This window comes from Lampetra planeri, chromosome 47 (assembly GCF_965212315.1).
Source record: "Lampetra planeri chromosome 47, kcLamPlan1.2.h2, whole genome shotgun sequence".
Lineage (NCBI taxonomy): Eukaryota > Metazoa > Chordata > Hyperoartia > Petromyzontiformes > Petromyzontidae > Lampetra > Lampetra planeri.
The window spans coordinates 6,981,962-6,997,536 of record NC_136153.1 but is presented as its reverse complement, the minus strand read 5'-3'; the positions used below and the strand labels follow the sequence as shown (position 1 = coordinate 6,997,536).

At 47.2% G+C, this 15,575-nt stretch overlaps 1 protein-coding gene across 2 annotated transcripts in view; it reads left to right on the top strand.

Annotated features, from left to right (window-relative positions):
* The window catches only part of LTN1 (listerin E3 ubiquitin protein ligase 1), a 172,767-nt gene that overhangs the window by 59,814 nt on the left and 97,378 nt on the right, over nucleotides 1-15,575 (top strand). The gene's annotated exons all lie outside the window — the stretch shown is intronic.

Genomic DNA, 15,575 nt, shown 5'->3' with positions numbered 1-15,575 from the left:
CCAGTTGTCTTATCTCGCTGGATGGTAACCTCCCTCGTGAGGGATATCGATTCAACACAGCCACCAGTAGCAATCCAAGGGTTTTCTACCACGTAGCCTAACCTTGAAGACCACACTTGCACCGATTGGCAGTGCCCGTATTGCAATACATTCATTGCTCAGTGTAGCCAATGGCAATTGCTTCATGCAAAGCGTCACTCGTGCCACTAACGTGATCACAGCTTACAATTTTTCGCCGACGAAACGGTCACGCACATGCGCAGCCCTTATGTCTGTGTCACTCCACTGCTGGTTGAGGGGGCTCCTCTACGGCGTGTGGGTCTTGGCGGGTTGTTTAACCGTGCTTCACCATACTAGTCGGTACAACTTGATGAAGGGAGCCAACGGTGGTGGAGGGGGGCGGGGCAAATCTGGCTCAGATGCCACTGATATTAGCCGTGGCCTGGGATCAAGCAGCGCGGTTGCTTAGTCCGGCGTGCTAATCACTTTGTCACCGCTCTCCTACGGCAATGCAGACATTTATTTGAAACATAAACGGGGAATAATCTTTTTGTGAAAACAAATGACTCCATATTTTGTCTGGCTATCGTTGAAGGAAGAAATCCCAAGACGCGCTTTAATTTATCATGTTCGTACGTAGATGTGTTTGGATGTGCGCGTACACGCAATACGTGTGGGAAAATGTGAATGCCCTGGGAGCACAATCAGTGAACATGCGAGTGCGGGTTCGCCAAAGGCGTAGAGGCAAAGGCATGGGTGCATGGAAGTGCAGGACAATGAAATCCCTTGCCCAAATCCGTGATCCGCAAAAACTCAAAAGGCATTTGGGAAAAATATGGTTTGGTTCACGCTTCGTAATATGACACCCCACCCCCCCTCTTGTTTTATATCACCCTACATGAACACTGCTTATTCAACGGTGGTGCTGTGCACGATTACCTCGTACGTACTGTCTCGTTCATTCTCGTAGACTAACGGTGCAGTGGCACATTCATACAATAATGTCGCATGTGGATAAGGCAACTATCGTGCACAGCAGGTGTTATAGGCTGCGGGGCTAGTGCGGTGTGCAACAGCAAAACTTGTTTGTTGGAGTGCGGAATTCCCGCCTATCGGCTAAGGCCGACACCGGAGGCAATTACTGGCCTGCCACTCACTCGAGCGTGAAGTGTGCGAGTTGACCATTACGACGACAATGGTGACATTATTTTTGCTCAATGTTCACTTCCGCACCAGTAGCAAGCGGTTTGCTGGTAGATTTTACAAGACCGATAAGTCGATCGTGGCTGACAGACAGCCGTTGGTCGCTTTGATTGAACTTTCCAGATCAGACCAACCGCCGGCATGCTCTGCCTCCAAGCCGTCAAAAATTAAATCACGTCGTCTCAGTACACCCCCCACTCTAATAATATTTGTTATCTTTAAAACGAAGATAAAAAGAGCACATGAAAGGGTGAGAGCACCCGATGCACGAAGCCCCCATGCCTTCAAAGGAGGGTGCTGACGGAGCGATGGGCCGTGGTTGCCTTATGTCGTGACGCCTCCCGCAGCCCTGGCGATCAGCGGAGAGGAATCGTTGGGTTTGTTTCAAAAGTGCCGGCCGACCGACAACTCGCCGTTTTGTGCCCGGGTAGCCCCCCTCCCCCCCTTCCCCCTACGATGCTGCGGGCAAGTTTTGTCACGGCCGGAGGGTTGCGCTCCGCTCGAATTACGCTACCCGTCTAGCGAGCGAAATGGTCGGTGCCGGTTAAAATAACACTACTTGCTAGGTCAGGCCACTCGCCCCCTTCTCTCGCACAGTGGCGGTGCTCGGCATAAGCGTGGGGCCCCCAAAAATCCGATGAGCTATAAAGCTCTTGACAGATGTTCAGTAGGGGCAGGTCAGAACGTTACAAACAACAAAAGAAAAATATGATTGGAGTAAAAAGTATAGGAAAGGTAAACAAATCAGTTAAAAAATATCCAAATAAAACTAAACCATTTTTATCTTGCCAGCTAAAGCCCATCGAGCTATTAAGTTTCTTTTTCAGAAGCGACCTGGCTACAAATGGTAGCTCAAACAAATGGCTTATCACGTGGAAATTTATAGCAGACAAATAATCGAAATAATTACTCAAGCGACCTTGGATACATTATGTTAATAGGGATACCCCAAATCTGACTCGTAACACTGTAAACATAATATTACTCGTAATTTGTGTCTTAAATAAATTACTTCACACAACTGTGATTTAATTGAGCTGGGTGGCTTGACCATAGCAATGTTTGGAGCCACATGACGCACCCAGAAATAATTTCTGCTAAAGGCCCAAAATAGATTGCCACCACCAACCACAGCTCCCACAGGTGCCACCTTCACACCTCGCCTCGTTTAACTTCTGCCAGATCTAATGAACGTGGCGCAGTTGACAACTGTACTGACCTCCAAGATCTGCTCTTACAATCTCATCACTATCGGGCTGATGGTCATCCTGTGTTGTCTCCAGCCTCTGCGTGCCTCTCCAATTCCCTGTTCTGTATGTCCCCCACTACTCGTCACAACCTTTACTCCCTGATTACATTTATAAAACTTTGCTCCGACATCATCAAACTTTACTCGCACTCTTTTGCCTTTGAACTTCTATCATCCTCTGCATACTCGTGCATTTAAAAACTAGAAACATTTAAAGCTGCTCTGTTAAACAACAATGTATACAAGCTGGGCATATTTTATACAGAGAAAGAGGCAGTCCTAGGCCGAGAGAAAAATTCAGGTCTTGAGCCTCGACTTTAACAGAAGCAGGGAGTCGACAGCACGGATGACTGATGGAAGGGAGTCCCAAACAATCGCAGCAGAGGAACCTCCCACGGAGCGAAGGTTGACTGGGGACTTTAAACCCCAAATTTCTATTGTCGGACACTTTATGACCTTTGGCTGCACCAGGCCACAGTCAATAATATCCATTGAGCCATAAAATATCATCTTTGTTACTGGGCCTTAACACGAAGCATACTTTGCAAGGGCAGCACTATTTCTAAATACAGTTCCATTACTTATTTACTGCTTTGTTTACGTAACTTTGCTTAACCGAGATAATCTACCGTAGTGTACGCTCATTGTTGGGGCAATGGGGTCATTTATCGTTGTACACTGCTCGCTGGTATTCCTCATTGGTATTTCCCATGATGCCCCTTGGCTCGCACATGTTTCACCTTGTCACGTAGCATCGGAACGAATCCACTGAGCGTACCCTACCCAGCTGGCATCGCAGGCGTGCGTGTGGTGTTAGTTTTTTTGCGCCGTTTAATTACGTAAAAATTGCACCGCCCGCCCGTTAGCGATTACAATTGGTCGGGCACCACTCGGCCCTCGGGTTTGAGATAAACGCAAATCGCTGGAGATCTGCACTGGTGAATGTATCACTGTGTATGTGCATTAGAGAAAAAAAAATGTCAATTTTGCCAGCGAACGTGGTGTGTGTGTGTGTGTGTTAAATGTAAAAGGTGGAATGCTTTTATCGTTTTTTTGGGGGGGACTTACGACTGTTGGAGAAATGCAAATAGTTTCAGATTTTGATTTTTATCGTGAGTGCTGTCTTCAAAGCTATTAAAATTGCTTAACCAACTACATCTTAAAAACAACAGAGACAAAGATCCCCTGCACTGCCTTAACAAACTGCTGGGGCAAGTGCTGTTAGCGAGCACGCGCTCACACACGCAAACAGCCGCGCGTAATGTACTCGTCAGTGCAGCGCTCGTAGGCTTGCGGAAACATTTATACAAGCCGGCACTTAAAAAATAATCTTAGCAATAATATTTATTCAATTACAGACTCGGGGTCGGGCTGTCACGAGAGATGTTGCCGTAGAAGATTGAGAGATGAAAGCCGCACTGAAAGTGGGGACTCGCCAATGTGATGGCGAAGGGAAAACGTGCGACACTCGCTTTGACACCGGAATGCTGTGTTTTGCTAAGTGTAATGAGCTCTGTATTTACATTCATACATTTCTCAGGATTTTGGAGCCTTATGTATATATATTTATTCAAAACCTTTTGACTGCCACTCGTGTGTGCGTATACGTGTGTATACTTGCACAATGTACACAATGTACAATGCATATATGTACGTATGTTGAACTTCCTTCACACCGTACGTAAACAACCGTGCTAATCGGAGGTGTGGGGGAAGGACAATAAACTAATATGTGTACTATATACACACACACAAATTCAAAATATTTCCTGTATAGGCTTTAAATGACTGTTAGGGCAAACGATATTGGCGAGTACCTATGAAGGCAGGCATGGCATCCGAGGGGGTGGTGTGGCCAGAACTAGTTCTGATGTTTACACATCTCGCCACCAGGTGCTCATTTAAAGCTGTCACCCTAGGGGATGCCCGAGAATGGTTCAGATATTTGCCACTGATGTTGGCCATGAGCGGGAATTGAACTTGGGCAGCACTGGTTCGTAGCAAAGTGCACTTAACACTACACGACTGCTCCCCACTACTAGTACTACTGCTATATACAAAGACAAAGGTCACACGTATAGCCCCCACCAGAGTGTTGGGGCAAGTGCTGTTAGCGAGCACCTAATGAAGGCCGACACCGCACACGAGGGGGTGGGTGGCCAACACCACGTCCGGCTGCCTTTGTCTCCCTAGTGATGATGTTTACACACCACACCGGGTAGTTATTTAAGGCTGAGTCGACCTAGGAGAGGCTCAGGACCGATTTAGATAATCGCCACTGGTGTTGACCGTGAGCAGCAATCGAACTCGGGTTGCCGCGTTCGTAGCGCAGCGCGCTAATGGCTACACCACCGCTCCCCACTCTATGTATACTATATACACACACACGAACATTATACACACAAATAAAGTTGGTATGTATACAGAATTGAACCTCGGAATGTTTTTGAAGCCTTCCAGGGGTTGTAAATTTGGTCGGTGGATGGGGGTGGCTTTTTTCTCTTCAGCGAGACCTCGTTTTCGATGAGGTGTGCTCGCCGATTCGTGACCTAAACACACATTTCAAACTCGCGTTATTCATTAATCCACTCGCAAACCCTTTCATAACACTGGTCGCCTTGTTTAACTGGAAGCATGTGTCAGGTTTAATTCAGAAATTTCCACGTCGTGTTTTTTTTTTTAAATTACGAGACTATTTTAAACTCGAGTAATGTCCTTTATTAAGTTACAGCGAGTCGTACGGTGCCGGGAGCGGGCGAGGTTGTTGTAATGTAGTTTGCTGTGACACCGCTCGCTTGCGTGAAAGACCTTGAGTTTGTCGTCCTATAATTGCCTTGTGGGTTGGGCCTTGTGTTCTGAGAAGTGAATTCCCGGCCACAGGTCTCTGTGTGCCACTCGCAAGCGTTCAGAAATCCACGGCGCGCACGCGTGACCTTACCAGATTTCCCAACTCCACCGGCCCTCGGAGTCTATTATTTGTAGTACTCTCTTTCAACTCCGTGTCCAACGTCAAGCTCGGTTAGTAGAGCGGCATTGCTCACGATTGACATTGCACGTTCAAATCGCAGCCAGTCATCATCATCATCTTTATTGTCATCATTGCAATCATCAAAATCACTCTTGACCTAATCATGGTAACCATCAACGAGTCATCATCGTAATCATCCACATTCTTTCAGAATCGTCAACATAAGCACCGTCTGGTGAGACATAATCTCAGGTTGTCTCTTTGAGACAACTGGGCCTTGCCATAGAAATGTGGAATTTCTACCACATTTTTGTTGACCACCAACAGAGATGAGCACTTGCCCCAACATTTAATTTGAGCTTCAGGGAATGTACGCTCCATCGACTTTTTTTTATTTTTACACTCTGGAAAAACACAGGGGGCTCTTCGACGGCACGGGGCTCCATCGACAAACGTTGGCGGGGCCTCGTGCGGTGGCGCACGTCGCACGCCAGCGGCGCCACGCGTCTTCACCATCCGGCCGATCCACAGGGCTACGCACGCCACTCGCGTCGCAACACCGCGCCTATAAATAGGCCGCTGATAATGGACGCCGGCAACGGTGTCAGCTCGGTCACCTTCCCGGTGACGGGCGAGCACGCCGGGACACGTGGGGGGCTGCACTGCCACCCTTCTCCCCCCGACCCCCTTCACCTCCTGCTGTCCCTCCATTCCCACCACCGCCCGCTTTTGCCCCCTCTTTCTCCCCCTCCCTCTCCCCCTCTCTCTCTATCTATGTTGCATCCACTGTGGGTCTGGAGCGGTGCCAGTGCTGGTGTCATGAGCGCACCCGCTCATGCGTCCAAGCTAATGGGTTCCAGGAGCGATTAATTGGTTTGTTTATAACTCACTCGGTGCGTTGGTGTTGCCGCTATCATTATTGGTCTGTTTTTTTTGGAAAACGTGTGATCGTTTCGGGTGTGGGTTTGCTGACGAAGGCGTGCGGCTGCGATAATTCTTGTGTCACAGTGAGGGCAGCTCAGTGCACCGAGTGCTTAGTTTCCTAACAGTATAATCCAATTTTATAACGTGGCAGTACTCTGTTCCTTGTATTGCGTGGCGAGGGTGGAACTAGGCTGGCTCGCTGCTGGCACTCGCTTGGACCCACAAGCCTGTGTCCACATGACAGCCCTTGAAGGCCAAAATTATCCCTTGGAGCCCCTGACCTTACTTCCTGACCCATGCCACCCACTTAGAACTGAGCTGAGCCGACCCTGCAAGTCGTCGTGAAAGATCATGGGGTCAACGTGGAAGTGAGACGTCACTCGCTAGGTTCAACTTCCTGGACTATTGTTGCCATTTTAATATTATGAACATTTCAATTTCTGAACTCTCACAGATAGCAGTGCACCACCCTGTGTTAGAAGAATGTCCCTGGAAGATGATCTTTTAGAACGACTTCATTAGACATGTTCACCTACACTCGGGGCATACCTTTCATACAACTTAAAAAGAGTGCGTGTCCTATAGGAATATTGACACATGTTGTATCGCTCAGAGCTGGAGTAAGTCAAATAAAGTGAAAACTTGACTGAAAATCCAAATTGGATGATATTTTGTTGTGCAGTCATTGGTGGCCATCAATTCGCTACTCACGGGAACCCTATTTTAATCGCAGGTGGCTAAAACGCAATCGTGGTTACATTGGTCGCGATACAAACAGCGACTATCAGCACTTGCTTTACACAATACAGGAATAGGGAACCGATTGAAAATGCGTGTAAAAAACTAACAATACAAGACTACATTCTTATACTAACAAAAATAAAGGAAGGTAAAACATGTATATTAACAAAGCAAATGCGATCAGTAACCAGCAACTTTTAGTATGATCCATACAGACTCTGGTTCCCGCTTCTATGCCAGTTATTTATTCCATTCGCTTCTTGATTCCTCCTCCAATGACTTGGCTCCTTCATCTCACCCACACTGTGTTCCATCACCATCACCACGACACTGCAGGCCACAAAACACAACACTCACATCGGCAGTTCAATGCACTCTCGTCAGATTTCATCCCCTTCAACCACGTGGCCACATCACTGCTACTTTTCCTCGCAAGTTTCACCACGAGTGGCTGACACCCACATTTGAACCCAGGATGTTAGCGGTGCTGGCTCTGTGCCCTGACACCTGGTGTTAGCCAATGAGCCACACTGCCAATTCCAGGATTTCTGTGGTTGCTGCTGCTGCCTGGTCAATGGAGCCCTCTGTGTGCATCTCACAGCCTCCACCACCAATGCCCAGTGGCCTACGCACAGGCAGTTAGTGAGTGAATATTATTGGAGCAGCAATTGTCCCATGGACCAGGCCAACTCATGGGTCTGCCGGATCGTGCCGCCTTCTCTTGTATTGATTGATAAGAGTGGCCGCTTCCTATTGGGGTCATCATGGGGAGGGGCTTTTTGAGGTTCGCTGGACGTGGGAAAGGGTGTGGCAGTGACCCTGTAGTGAACTTGGTATGTTATGGTTTGTAAAACTATAAACTGTTTTTATTTTACCAGTTAAGGCCCATTGAGATCTATAGCTCTCTTTCAGAAGTGACATAACCACAAATGTTAGCTCAACAAAGAGGCTTATCGGGTGGAAATTTATAGCAGCCAAATAGTTTTTAACGCATGTTTCCACGCAACCACGGGGAGAACAGGCAAACTCGAAATATACAAGCTTCAGGGTTGGAATCGAACCCATGACCTCCTGTATACCAAGCGAGGGAGTTAATATCTTGTCACTGTGGTGCAATTGGTGGAGTCTGGCATGGTGCAGAATTGATCCACGATTCATAATGTGTCACTCCAACTCGCCCCGTGCGTGTGTGTGTGTGATTTAAGCATTTTTTTAATGTTACAATAATAGGTGTAAATCGCATGCTTTCAATCAATATTAGCTGACAAGTTCTGGCAAAGGAAACTGCTTGCATAAGCTAGTGAAATTATAATATCTGGTGTACAGGTCAATTGTGAAGGCAGCTACTTTGTGTACATGTTTGTGTATTTGTTGCGGGTAGTGGTGGTGCAGCGGTTAGTTCGCTGAGTCACGAATCCCGCAACCTCAGCTCAATTCGCGATCACAGCTAACATCATCTATGAGCCTGACAAAATAAGAATAGGTTTTACCCTTTTTGGCAATAAAACAGGTGTTAAGATGTTCAAACACCAAATAAAAACCTTTTGCAAAGCATCAAGTCTGCATTAACCACACGTACTTGTGGAAAAACATGCAAACAAACAAGCTGTGATAATGAATGTATATGCATTGTCCTTGACATTGATTGGCCTACACCAGAGACAGCCTTCTTCATGGCCTAGTCTCACCACGTGCTAGACAAGAGAACGCCTAAAGGCGAACAGCACAAAGACAATGCAAGTATTAGAACACGTATAGCTCGGGTTTTGAAGACAATGGAAATATTATGAGAGCGTGTTTGTTTCCTTGTGTTGCCATAAGTATGTGTGGTTAATGCAGAATTGATGCCTTGCAAAAAAGTATCCATTCGGTGTTTGAACGTCTTACCACCTCCTGTTTTATTGCCAGAAATGGTAAAAACCTATTTTTATTTTTCATCATTTTGGATGCTGGCAGAAAAAATGGTCCAATTTTGATCTTTGAGCTAATCACATGAGTCCACTTTGTTGACTCCACCCTTGAAATGAATGTCTTGTACATTGTGTAAACATCGACACTGGGGAGACAAAAGTGGCCGTCTGCGATACTGACCACGACACCCTTGCGCCGTGCCGGCCTATTTAGGCGCTGGCTAGCGGCACTTGACCTAACAGTCTGGTAATGGCTTCATGGGTGGATCTTTGTTTGTGTGTGGAGGTATTATTATGGGGGAGGAGTGTTTGTTGCAGTGCGCTTTGATCCTGCCATAAAGTCATTGTCGGGTCGTCACTAAACCTGGCCTGCTTTATGTCTATTTAGGCTCAAATGAGTACCTGTTTTGGTGTTTTTCCATGAGCAATCGAGATACAGCACTTGCCCCTATCATCTGTAGCCCCAGACGGGGGTGGGGGGGGATCTATGTGCGTGTGTTAGCGCGTGCGAACAGAGAGGAATCGTAGTTTACACACAACGTTCTACAGAGACAGCAACGGAACGCTCCATTACCGGCTCTGCGTCGAGCCAGTGAACAGCGAAATCTCAACTCCATTGGCCGGTGGTTTTGTGCCTCTCTCCCGGTAGACGACTCGATGTGAAGTAACTACACGGGTGCTGTGTCGCAGACGAACAATGGCACCCCCGTGGTGAGATGTTAACTACTTCGCCTGGTATGCAGGAGGTCGTGGGTTCGATCCTGACCCTGACCCACCTGTATATTTGGAGTTTGCATGTTCTCCCCGTGGTCGCGTGGATTTTTTTGTCCGGGGTCCTCCGGTTTTTCCCTCCACATTTAGAAAGAACATGCGTTTAGAATAGTTGGCTGTGATACATTTCCACATGATAAGTCACTTGTGTTTGAGCTATGTATTTGTGATCCCAGGTCGCTTCTTAAGAAGAACTATGTAGCTCAGTGGGCCTTAGCTGGTATAATAAAAGGTTTAGTTGAGCAATGACAAGCACTTGGGAATGAAGAGCGTCGTGGTGTGCGCGTGGTGGCGGTCACATTTGTTCACTCCTTCCGGCGTCATGCTCACCCATACTAGGAGCTCGCTCGGAGCATTTGCAGCAGCAGCAGCAGCTCACATGGCTTAGCAGTTGGAGGGGTGGGGGGGTTTTCTGTCGATGTATGTCCAACTTTTGCACTGTATCTCAAAGAAAGGAAAGAATTGAGAATAATATAAATCATAGGCATTGCCTTCCAGAGACCAGCTTATGTTTTATTATTTTATGGACGCCACCCACTTTCTCGTTGGCTGGAGAAAAAGCCCATATGTTAAAGAACAGAACCCCAAGCCAAACTAATTGCTCCAACAGCTGGTACCCGAATGGCTTAATCTTCATTACACACACAAACTCACATGTATATTTTACATGGAGATACGTAAACTATGTAGAATGAGAGGCCGTGCCAAAACCATGAGTTGTCCTTTTGTTGTGAAGATATTTTGTGTATTTTTTTTGCACGTCAATACGCAGATGGCATGAGTCATATGTTCTTGAGAGGTTCCGTCACACGGTGCTGCGATGCTTGCGTATGCCTGCATGCGTGCGGCACAATGTTGATAAGCTACAGCGACTCGCAGCCCTTATCTGTGTGCTTGCTGCAGCGTGGGTTCTGGCTGTGCGCTGAAAGCACAGATGCATGTCCGCGACAGCACAGGGCAGCTGTCAGAAAGCTCTCGTAAGAATGCCCTAAGAGAGTGGGTTGGCAACCAAAATAACAAGAAGAACATTTTTATTCTCGAATTTGGTTAATAACCTCTATTTCAAGAGCCGATCCTTTATAAATAATATCACGAAGCGGTTCTTAAAGAGCCCGCAGGTGGCCAACCCCTGCCCTAAGAGGAGACGCAGCAAGCTAATGTCATTTGCCCTGTCTCTGTGCATAATTTGATAAGTGCATCAGTGATTTGCGCTGTAAATGGAGTAGCGTTACGCTACGTTTGCTACAACTAATGTTACACTGATGACCTTGACTGAGTGCTTTCTAAGCCTGGCAGGGAACACGAGGAAGTAGTATTGTCTACACGTTGCACAAGGTGCTCATTTGAGGCCGAGTCAACCTACAGAAGTCCCCCAGGTCAGGTTCACTCGCCGCCGACTTTATGCATGGCCAGGAATAGAATCTCAGGTTGCTAGGAACGCAGCTCGGTGGATTTGCACGTACACACCCACACGCGCACACAGATGTGTGTGCACATCTATCTGCCTATCTATGGCGCTCATGCTGGGGCAGGATTAATGCACTCCAGGGAAAGTACCGCGTTAAAAAAAAAGTGTGGCTGGTGACATGGAAGGTGACAGCGGAAGGATCGCGGCAGAATGACCACGGTTGAACGAGCAAGCGGTAATCCGCGTGCAAACCGACGTGGAGAGACGGCTTGGGGTACGGCACGTGCGCGCACGGCAGTTGCGTTCCACCCTTGACGCCTCCCGTTATCTCCCGGATTAAGAGCCCCCGGCCGTACGCCTCTGCATTTTTCCAAGTGATATGACGTGTGTGGCCTATTACCCGGGGTGTGAAGGGCAGTGCGGTGGTTTGCACACACACACACACTTGCGCTTTCAATCCAGCGACCTGAATTGGATTCCCTTCCAAGGCTATCATGTCAGTGGCGAGTGATAACTGAACTTGTCCGGGCACACCCCCTTCAACGCACGTGGAACCAGTGTGTGGTGAAGTGTGTCCTGACAACTTCCATGACCGACATGGTGTAGGGAGGCCCAGCAGTGGATTTGACAAGGGGCTTAAATATATATAATTGTGGCCATGCTGAAGTATTCCGTCCTAGGTGTTTCGGTCTTATATGGTCCTTGCTCATAAGTTAGTTATCTATGCGTGCAATGAACTTTGCATGGGATTGCCAACTGTTATTTATTGTATGCGGATTGATATTAATTTTTGCTTGCATGGGGAAAATTGAGAGCTATTCAAATATGCCCTCGCCTGGCTAACACGTTAACACATTCCTGCGGCGGGAGCTGGTAGGAATGTTGGGTTGCTCGGTCAATGGCCAGGGTCAACGGCGGCGTGGTGTATTCCGCAAATATGGCCGACTGTGAGGGCGGGCACAAGCTGACGTGAGTAGGTTAAACGTTGAGTTTTATAAGGGCACCACGGGGTGACCAGCCCCGCCCCTCCCCACCCCGCCCCACCCAGCCCCACCCTCCCCACCCAGCCCCTCCCCATCCTCCCCACCAAGCCCCTCCCCACCCAGCCCCTCCCCACCCTCCCCTCTCCACCCAGCCCCACCCCTCCCATTTTTAATGCACGACGGACACAATAATCCCCCGTGGGCTGGTGGAACCAGGTGGTTCCTACCAGTATTATAACTTCTGCACTCTGTAGCCGTGTTACGTAATTGCGCATTGTGTTTTTGTGCGATGTTTGGTTTCGCGTCAAAGTTTTAAGCGCTAATTTGGCAGTAAATAGAACTTACTTACTCTGCCCAGAGCACAGTGTAAGCAACATGTTACGTTTCAGCACTTAAATGTCATCTCGAAATTACGAACTTATAAATAAGGAAACGAAATAAATTTCATAAACAAAAACAGTTGATCTAAATTAAGCATTTAGATATTTCAAAGATGGGAAAAATTATTATGAGAACGCGATTATTTAAGATTCTCATGCTCAGCCCTTCGACTTGTTCTAAGGACCTCCATTCTTGCCCATGATCTATTGTTCCGTTATATAACACAGTGTATGCATAGGCGCATTGACAACAGAGATATTGTGATGCATCTCTTTGGCTGCCCACTTGTATAAAACATTGTCTGCTTTTTTATACAAAAATAGGTCTGTTTTGGTGGTGTTAATTTTTAAGCCCAATGTTTATATTTCTTTATCGACTGCATTTTCAGATTTTTTTTACAATTTTATTTACTTTGCACAAATATAAATGATTGTTCTCTACATATCCTAGGATTATCAAAATATTACTGTGCTCCACCAATAATAAAACCAAAAAAATTGGTGGGAACTTTCAACATCTCTATTTCATTAGATTTTTTTTTTCATTGAAAGCACTTACTTCATTCAGACACTCCTAGGTTATTGGCCAAGAAAGTGACAGCTGGCAGTAAATAGAACTTACGTTCTCTGGGAAATAACTCGGCACTTTAACAACTACTCACGCTCCAAAACGGTCGAGTGCATCGACGCACAGCGGCGCTTCGCTGAGCCCCAGGAAGGTCTCGGTTGGGCGGTGAACTTCGGGATGGTGTTCGGACGGGTTGTGCGTGTTTCTTGCCGTTGTAGTGGATAAACGCCACAATAGCTGAACGCACTTTTGGGGGGGGGGGGGGGAAGGGGAACTTGCGCTACCAGCAACACGCGGCAGATTCCTGGCTCCAGTCGGGATGACCTGTCTGCCAGCGTGCCGGAGAAAATTTCACTCGGGACGCTGAGACTTTGGCAACAGCTTTTCGAACGTTTGCTTTATTGTTCACGTGGTCCCGCCCCTCCAAATATGGCTGTGCAAACAGTTTACATGAGCTATTGCTAGTTTTTACGAGGCTGCCGATTGTTGATGGGAGTGGTTTTTATTTTATTTTTGCAATTCTTGGAGAGCAAAGACTTATTGGCGCGTGGCTTGGTGTGAGATTTTGTTTGATGCCTCACAGCAAATCCTGCGTCACGCCGGGGTGTCATCTAAGGGAGGGAGGCCTTCGGTTACCTGGAGGAACATTCCTAGCCAGCAGCAAGGGCATCTCGAAGAAATCCGTGATCGTCGTCGGCAGGTGTACGGAAGTTTACGTGACAACAATACAATGCGCTCACTCATGGCACTCATGGTTGGCGTATTTGATTTGGTCATCCTTCCCGGAAGGACCATCCAGCGTTGAGTTGGAGTGATGTAGTTATCGGCTCGTATGCGGTTGCCGCCGGGTGGATTGTCACATCGTGGGATTGCGATAGGTGGCACCGGATCGGGGAAGCCTTCATCCAGCAGTGGATTTGCCCATGGCTATTGCTGCTCATCATGTTGATGTTGATTTGATGCAGGAGTCGGAAAATGTTGTGGGAGATTGTTTTGAATTGATTTTAACACGACACAGTAACTGGCTTAGTGTCCTATTCTATTAACATCTCAAGCCCGATCAATGAACACCGGTTGGGCCTGAACTATTAACAGTCCGTGTGCAATAATAATTATTGCCTCATTAATTCTTACTCCGTTCTCAAAGTTCTCTTCGCATCTGTACGTACGTTATTATCACCACGGTATACATTTGCCCGTGTGTTCACAATGATATTTATCACTGAAGCGCATACCACAGAACTACCTCCGAGATTTCTTCAAGTTACGTCATGTTCACGCAGCAAGGCGGAAAAAGTTTCCTATCCGCTCTGAATATGAGAATGATGTTCGTTGCTTGACAAGTCAAACCGATATTTTAATTCTCAAAGCTAGGAAATTAGCCTAATTAAGTGGACAACTTAAATTTCGATGTAAAGCTTTCGTGACTGCAGGGATTCATCTTCTTGGTTCTTTCGGTAAAGTCACGTAGAATGGTAGTAATAAAATATGTGTAATTGTATTTATTTTATTATTTCCATTCTACGTGACTTTACCGAAAGAACCATGAAGATGGACAACTTAATGCCGCGTTCCATGAGATAAGCTGGTGCAACTGTAAACACTTGCAGTCTTCACTCCTTTAAAAGAAGAATGGACGAGATCCACTCTGCTTCTGAACAGACAATTGAGTGGATAACAAATAAAAATTACATCTTTAATCTGCTGCTATTAATCGCAATTGTACAGATTGCCTTGAACGTCAGTAAGCCCTCCTATTCATATGTCAAGTCAATGAAACTAAATTATACAATTCTCAGAGCTGAATAAACAAAGTAAATCTCATTTAGATTTGTGCAGTCATCGGTGATCGAACTAGCACCATCAGCTCGCTACGCTTGAGAACCCGGTTTAACCCCAGATGGCCGTCGTTTGTAACTACTTTGAGTCCGCTGGCGCACGCAGGGGGGGCCAGGAGATTCATGGGGTGATGTCTGTGGTGCAAAGGCTGCGTTGAAACAACGGGGGGGGGGGCTTTTGGCGATGCGTCAATCACGCCGAGTGCGCGTCGGCTCCGCCCGCCGCAGGTCTCCACCTTTATTTATTTTAATCTTGCAAGAATTGCAGACGTTGTACTTTATCATCCAACGCACGGCAATCTGATATCATCTCGCCGCCACCGCCGGCCCCGGCCGTTGTAAAATCGTGCCCGTGGGCCAAATTGGTACGTCTGTTTTTTTGCGGTGTCGGAGCCCTGCGCTGCATCAACCCCCTGTGTAGCATCGCATGACCTCGTGGCTTTAGCAGCAGCAGCAGCAGCAGCCGGAATAACTGAGGAGAAAATGACGCTTCAACCGGAAATTAATGTTCTTGTTGCGAAGTTTAGCCCCGTTGACCCCGTCAGCGAGGGAGGGTGGCGATTGGATCATTTGGAATCGATTTGGCAGAAGTGGCAGAAAATGTATTTAAACGTGCGGCGTGCAAGACGCTA